The 6,632-nt window shown below is 33.1% G+C and overlaps 1 long non-coding RNA gene across 2 annotated transcripts; it reads right to left on the reverse strand.

Annotated features, from left to right (window-relative positions):
- Nucleotides 1-3,654: 3,654 nt before the first annotated feature.
- On the reverse strand, nt 3,655-6,217 carry LOC127831746 (uncharacterized). Of its 2 annotated transcripts, none has more exons than XR_008026483.1 (4): nt 6,002-6,217; nt 5,247-5,377; nt 4,339-4,576; nt 3,655-3,755 (listed from the first exon to the last, which is right to left on the reverse strand). It is a non-coding gene; the product is annotated as an uncharacterized LOC127831746 (long non-coding RNA). The 2 variants fall into 2 exon arrangements; XR_008026484.1 differs by lacking the exon at nt 6,002-6,217 and adding an exon at nt 5,620-5,641.
- Between the last annotated feature and the right edge of the window lie 415 nt (nt 6,218-6,632).

Below are 6,632 nucleotides of genomic sequence, written 5' to 3' on the forward strand. Positions count from 1 at the left end.
TTAAACAATGTGCTCAGCAAACAAAACCCTTTGTTTCCTATAGGATTGACTTGTTAACGGCGCTAAATTGGAATATGAAAACGTAGCATAAGAATTGATATGAAACGAAATGTATTATGCTTGATGTCCATGGCAATAAAACAACAAAAACTCAAAAGTATCACTACAATAGCTCAGGAAACATTGCGTGCGCATGAATAATGGAATATGGTCGTTACATTGGTGTTGTTAAATATATTTAAACTATTAGAAATATAGAAAAGCATTACATGACAAGATAGAACGAAAAAGCTGAAGCCAACGTTGTCATAACCACTTTATTTATTAAACTTTAATTGTATACATATATTATACCTATTTACCATGTAAAATGACCACCATGATTTTCGATGAAATTTGTATTAATCTAAATATTTAATGCATGTGTTCTGAGCATGATAAAAAACAATCTTCATAAAATTCCTTTTTATATCTTTTAAATGGTTATTACATACATTATAGAATCAATATCTTCAATAAAACAATCAGTTCTTGGTTCTGAACTCTATATTAAAAATATTGAAAACAGGAAATACCAATCGTTTTATATTAAACATTTAAAACAGGAACTACCAATCGTTTTATATTAAACATTTAAAACAGTAAATACCAATCGTTTTATATTAAACATTTAAAACTGAAAATAACAATCGTGTTATATTTAACATTGAACACAGGAAATACTAATCGTTTTATATTGAACATTGAAAACAGGAAATACCAATCGTTTTATATTAAACATTGAAAATAGGAAATACCAATCGTGTCATTATGAATTATGTTAATGTATGCTTCATTGTGACCGTTACACTAAAATGTAAATTGAAATACGGCACATGGACCTGGGGTCGATGTTCCGAAGAGATCTCTTTCCAAATATCTTTTTCCTGTTGTTGTATATTTTCGAAACAAAATACATGAGTTATAAATGTTTAAGCCATTTCCTGTTTCTACCATATATAACCCATGGTTAACATGAAGCAATCGCTTGCGCGATAAATTAATGCGTTCATATGCATATTATCATAGAAACTAACAACGTAAATGTTACGCTTTGTGTTCATATATATTAGCACGTAGATCATAATGGACTGAACACAAGTGACCGTTTTCAACTGCTTATTTATTTGTTAAAAATACTTCTGATACGACTTGTGTATTTCTCTATGAACATACATTTGTCTCCGATAAAGTGTGTAAGTAAAATGGCAATAAATTTGCACTATATATATTTATTAATCTGTTAAGCATTTGAGTATTAAACACTCATGAAAATATCTAAGAGGAGAGTTGTCTTTATTATTCCTCACAACGCCGTGATATATGTTGTTTCCAACGGTTTTGTTTCACATAAATCCTTTATTCTAGGTCTTCGTGACCTTCCACAAAATAAATCATACGCATAATTACTCTAGTAAACTATCCAATTGGGGTAAATATGGTGACTTATATTAAAGTTGTTTGGGCATTGTTATATGTCCACAAAATGTTAAATATTTTATGGGTAACACAAGTATTTTTCCATGAGAAATGCGCTGTGAATTAATCACTTACGCGAGGCAGCGAACATATCTTATTTATATTCAAAGTAACATTAATCATCGAAAGAAGAATAGAGCATTGTAGAATAATGTATTACGATCACATTACGATGTGGCGTTAAACCATGACACGACACTTTGCAAGCCAACCAACACCTTTTTCGCCTATCAAAATGAACCATTTACGGCATGTTATGAGAACATACAAAACAGTGTACGTTAGCATAGGATATCGGTCCTTCTATTGAGCCAATGTATTATGCATTGTATTAATAGAAATACATACGACATACTAAAACAATGAAACGTATCCGCGAATCAATTCAAACGCATAAATGAATATATCAGACCGCTATCGCTGCTATAACTATCCTAACAAGAAATATGGCTAAGCAGTCGAAGCTTCTCAGATTCATTTTCTTACTTGAGGATCTTGACTGTTAATCTTAAACTGGACCTTTTCACTTCTTTATATTTATCTTGAACCTTGTTTCATGCTTTTGCGTGCCATACGTTGGTATGTGTATATGTTATGCTAATGTGCTGAAAATCCCGTCTGGGAGTGTCTGGCAGGTGCACAGCCTGTCTCGGAGACTGTCCGGCACCGTCGTCCATGTCTGGGATTGTCTGGCAGGTGCCCGGCCTGTCTGGTAGACTGTCTGGCACCGTCGTCCATGTCTGGGATTGTCTGGCAGGCGCCCGGCCTGTCTGGGAGCCTTCTTGCACCGTCGTCCCTGTATGGGAGTGTCTGGCAGGTGCCCAGCCTGTCTTGGAGACTGTCTCGCACCGTCGTTATTGTCTGGGAGTGTCTGGAATGTGCCCGGCCTGTCTGGCGGACTGTCTCGCACCGTCGTCCCTGTCAACTTTTGGCAATACAAACTCAATTTTATATTAGCAATTATTCAGTCTTAATTCGGTTTTTATTTGTGAGCGCTAGCTCAAAACTAATGTTGAGCGAGTTTTGCAAGTCAGTTTGCTGTTAAGTACGATAACGTCTGCTGCACTACGCTAGGAACGATAACCACCGCATCTGCCTGCTTATAGTTCAATACTGGCACACTGCAGTGTGTGTATGTAATCAATAGTGTATAAAAGCATGTAAAACGTCATTGGCCAGTCTAGCGTTTAACAGATTGTGTGACGATATTGGCCAGTTAATCATTGAAATCTGTACATATTGGCTGCTTTCAGGGACAACGGGGCTTAATGTATGTCAAATAAGATATGCCTGTGCAGACTGATTAGCCCTGTCAGCACACAAGCTTATCAAGGACGACACTTTCTGATTTTATGGTGTTTTTCGTTTAAAAAGAGTCTTTGGTACTGGGATGACAATTAATGCATATGCATTGAGCCCTGTTTTCCCGAAATGAAGCTTAAATCATCTTTTTTATTAATGATTTGGAAAACAACAACACATCTCGACCAGTGCTTTAAGACACACTCTTTATAAATTTGAATGGGTTGTGTTCATTTCAAACTTGCGAAATAAATAGCTTTAACATTGTTTTGCAAACTGAGTTGCGTCTAAGATTATATAATAGCGAACAACTTTAGTGCCTTCAGCGCTTAGATTGTATTCCGGGCAAAAGGCGTCAAAATGATCTTTGTTAATTATGAGCAATCTAAACATGTACGTTTTTAAAGTTTACAACTCTTGACACACGTTGCGTAAATTCTTATTAAATATTTAAAGTAAATTATACATAATCGACGTATTGGTGCATTTAAGAGGCATATTAATATCTGAAGTTTGTTAATGATTCATTATCCGCATTGGTTCTTTTAATATATGCTCTTACATATGTGTCTTTAATGATAAATTATTGGTGTATGTGCGTTGAATAGGCGTACATGGAATGAAAACGATTGTATAACAATTTCTAAGTTGATTGCTCTTTTATTTCCAGCTTTAAAGTAGCAGCCGGAGTTTAAGTAATGTATATATCTTGTTTAGATAAAATTATATGTCGCATTTGGTGTTTGATAAGTGGTTTTATATTGACCACTAACGTGCTGTTTCTAGTTCATGCACGGTTATTAACTAATGTTTTAATTAATAAAACGACACCAATTAAATATTGATATTTATTTGTGTTTTTCTAAATGCAAAGATTAAAATAATTATTAATCGATATATTTTGCCAGTCAAATCATTCCTCCATGGTGCTTGTCCTGAAAAAAGCGAAAGTAAGACATATATTTTTATGAAGGACAATGCATTATCTAATATTAAATATATGTAAATATACTATGTCTTTGATATAAATGCAATCTTCATAAGGGAAAGCGTTTTTAACAACAAGTGTGATATGGACTTATTTCAACTATAATTATATTTATCCATTTCTTGAATCTATGGACATACAGACAATTTTCAAACAACACAATCAATTTGCATGCATTTATTAAATTGAAGCCATTGAAATGCAAACTGAATTTAAATCATTTATTTAAAAATATTCTTAAGAGAATGTTCTTTATGGACGCTATTGTTGGCTTTTGATTGCTTGGTTGGAAATCTTCGAGCCTTTTAAAAATCTTTATTTTAAGCATTACCAAGTGTCAATATCTACAATCCACATGCTAAAACCATTTAGTTGCGATAGACCGACACATTAAGTATATTTTAAGAGCGTGATATTACGTTATCGGCTAGATGGGATTTGCTTAAATGCGATTATTCGCATCCCTTCTAAACCAACAAGAATTTACCATTATAGTTTGATGTGACACCATTACCAGTATCGTACCGTACCTATGAATATTGCTCTGCTATCCTTTGCAGCATTTTTTCGGCTTCCAATAACGTATATTGTAGCATGTGCCCCACTCCCTATATCCACTTGGGCACCATGTCTGCCAAGGTCTATCTAGGCAAACGCAGATCATTCCACCATCTAGGCCGTTTCCCCTGTTTACATCCATCTCCATATCGCCCATAATTCCGTCATTATACTCGTACATGTGTCCGACACCACCAATACCAAAAATTCCTGCACAATAACACAGATAGAACAATTAATTGTATGTGTAAATGCTCAGTAAGTTCACCTGTGATATAATAAATTAAATTTAAAAAATCCCAAAATAATGTTCGTATGCGTATTAAATAATAAATCGAGTTGCACATAACAAAGGGAACAATGCAATTGACTATGATATAATTTAAATGTTTTTAATTATATTGGGCAATTTTAGTTTTTCAGTCGGATTGAGCATCGTATCAAAAAGACTTTGAGGATTGTAATAAAATTTAAAGAAAAGGTGAAAATACACTTCTCGAAAGAATGGTTTGGCTAGAAGACAACTTATCAATTATGTTTATTAAATATCGGCTTTTCACGGAGTGAACAAAACGGAAAACTGTAATTTAAATAATTTTGAAGGAACTGAATTATTTGAATACACTGTTCTGTTTTTGTCCCCGACTTGACAGCATGTGGAAAATAGTAAAAGGCCATGAAAGGACGTCTGTTATGATTTACACTTATAAATAATTATACGATATCGGTCTAACGAATAATTAAATAATTAACATAATAATTTAAAAAAAACATGAGACATACTATTCTCTTCACATTATATTAAGTATTTAGTTCATATACTTTAGTTTCAATAACTATTAAACTGAAGAAAACAAGATTAATGCAAATGTTGACTTACCGTGCGATGCTGCCAAAAAGAAGACCAAGAACGTGCAGAATAAATTTGCCTTCATTGTGGATATTGTTAACCTCCTTGATGCAGGTAGAAAATCAACACAGACGTCTTCTTTTATACCACTTGGTTGCAGCCTCCATGAAAGCAAATGATAGGGGAGAAGCATGACATTAGAGAGTTGAATTTGTATTTATTGTAATCGTTAAAAATATTTAAAAAGATGGAATATGAAATAAAATTTCTTAGAAAAAAGTATAGCCAATTTGTTAGATAACGTAGGTTATTTAATGCTTTAAACAAGCATTTTTGATATCAACTGCGCATTCAATTAAAAAAAAAACAATTAAGGCACGACAATTATAGTTTCCCATTTTACTATGCTTTTTGTCCATTAATATCCATTAATGCATTGTGTTTATAGCACGGTTATTGTCAGTTAGGAATAATGTGAGGCGATCCAATGCATTTACGTGCATAACAAGCGATCACATGACTGTATCACACATTCAAACGGATATTATTATAATATCATAGCATATCATATAATTTAACAAGTGTGCTCTGGCAATTGTTTAAAACCAAAGACCAAAGCTATTCACCAAACTATTACAAAATGTATACATTAATCAAGAGTCGAAATTCGCGATTTAATCTTTTCAAATTCAATTGTTGAATTCTCGTTTACTGAAATATGTACTAAAGGAGAAAAAGAAAAACACCAATAAATAGCCTGAAAAAAACACAAATAGTCCACTCACCTTATAAGCCAGAAATTCTCTTCAGTCGGTAAATAACGTAGATGTCGTTATATACCTAAATATGGATACGGATACGGATGTCCAGAAGTTGTTTATTTGACAAGATGTGCGTCAGAAACACTTTAAAACATGTTTGTTTTTCTAAGACAACAATTAATAACTTCTAAGTTGAAATAACGATGGTCTATCTTATATGAGTTTAATAAGCAGTTAGACCATTATAGTGATGTACTAAGATGTATTTATATCTTTGCATGACCTCGTTATTGTTCTTGCTGCTTAAATAATAATATACTTAAAATATACTCTAAAGTTGTCAACAAAACACTTAAGATATAAAAAGAACAGGAAGACGATACAAAACCCGACTAGGATTGACACACGGATCTGAACCTGTCTTTACCCTGAAGATTTTAAGTATTGTGATATCAATTTCGGAAACAAGACTTGAAATGTTATCTTTCAATAAAGACTAATCATAAGTAACCTTTATCTTTCATTCAAAAGTGGTTTTACAAAACAGAACGCTTTTGTATGAAAAAGTATGAAATAGCGTGCTGGTTAAAATATTACAAAAGTGAACCTCTACTTACATCAGCTTGCTCCAATTTCTCAAAATTTCTGAAGTTGG

This window comes from Dreissena polymorpha, chromosome 5 (genome assembly GCF_020536995.1).
Source record: "Dreissena polymorpha isolate Duluth1 chromosome 5, UMN_Dpol_1.0, whole genome shotgun sequence".
NCBI classification, from domain to species: domain Eukaryota; kingdom Metazoa; phylum Mollusca; class Bivalvia; order Myida; family Dreissenidae; genus Dreissena; species Dreissena polymorpha.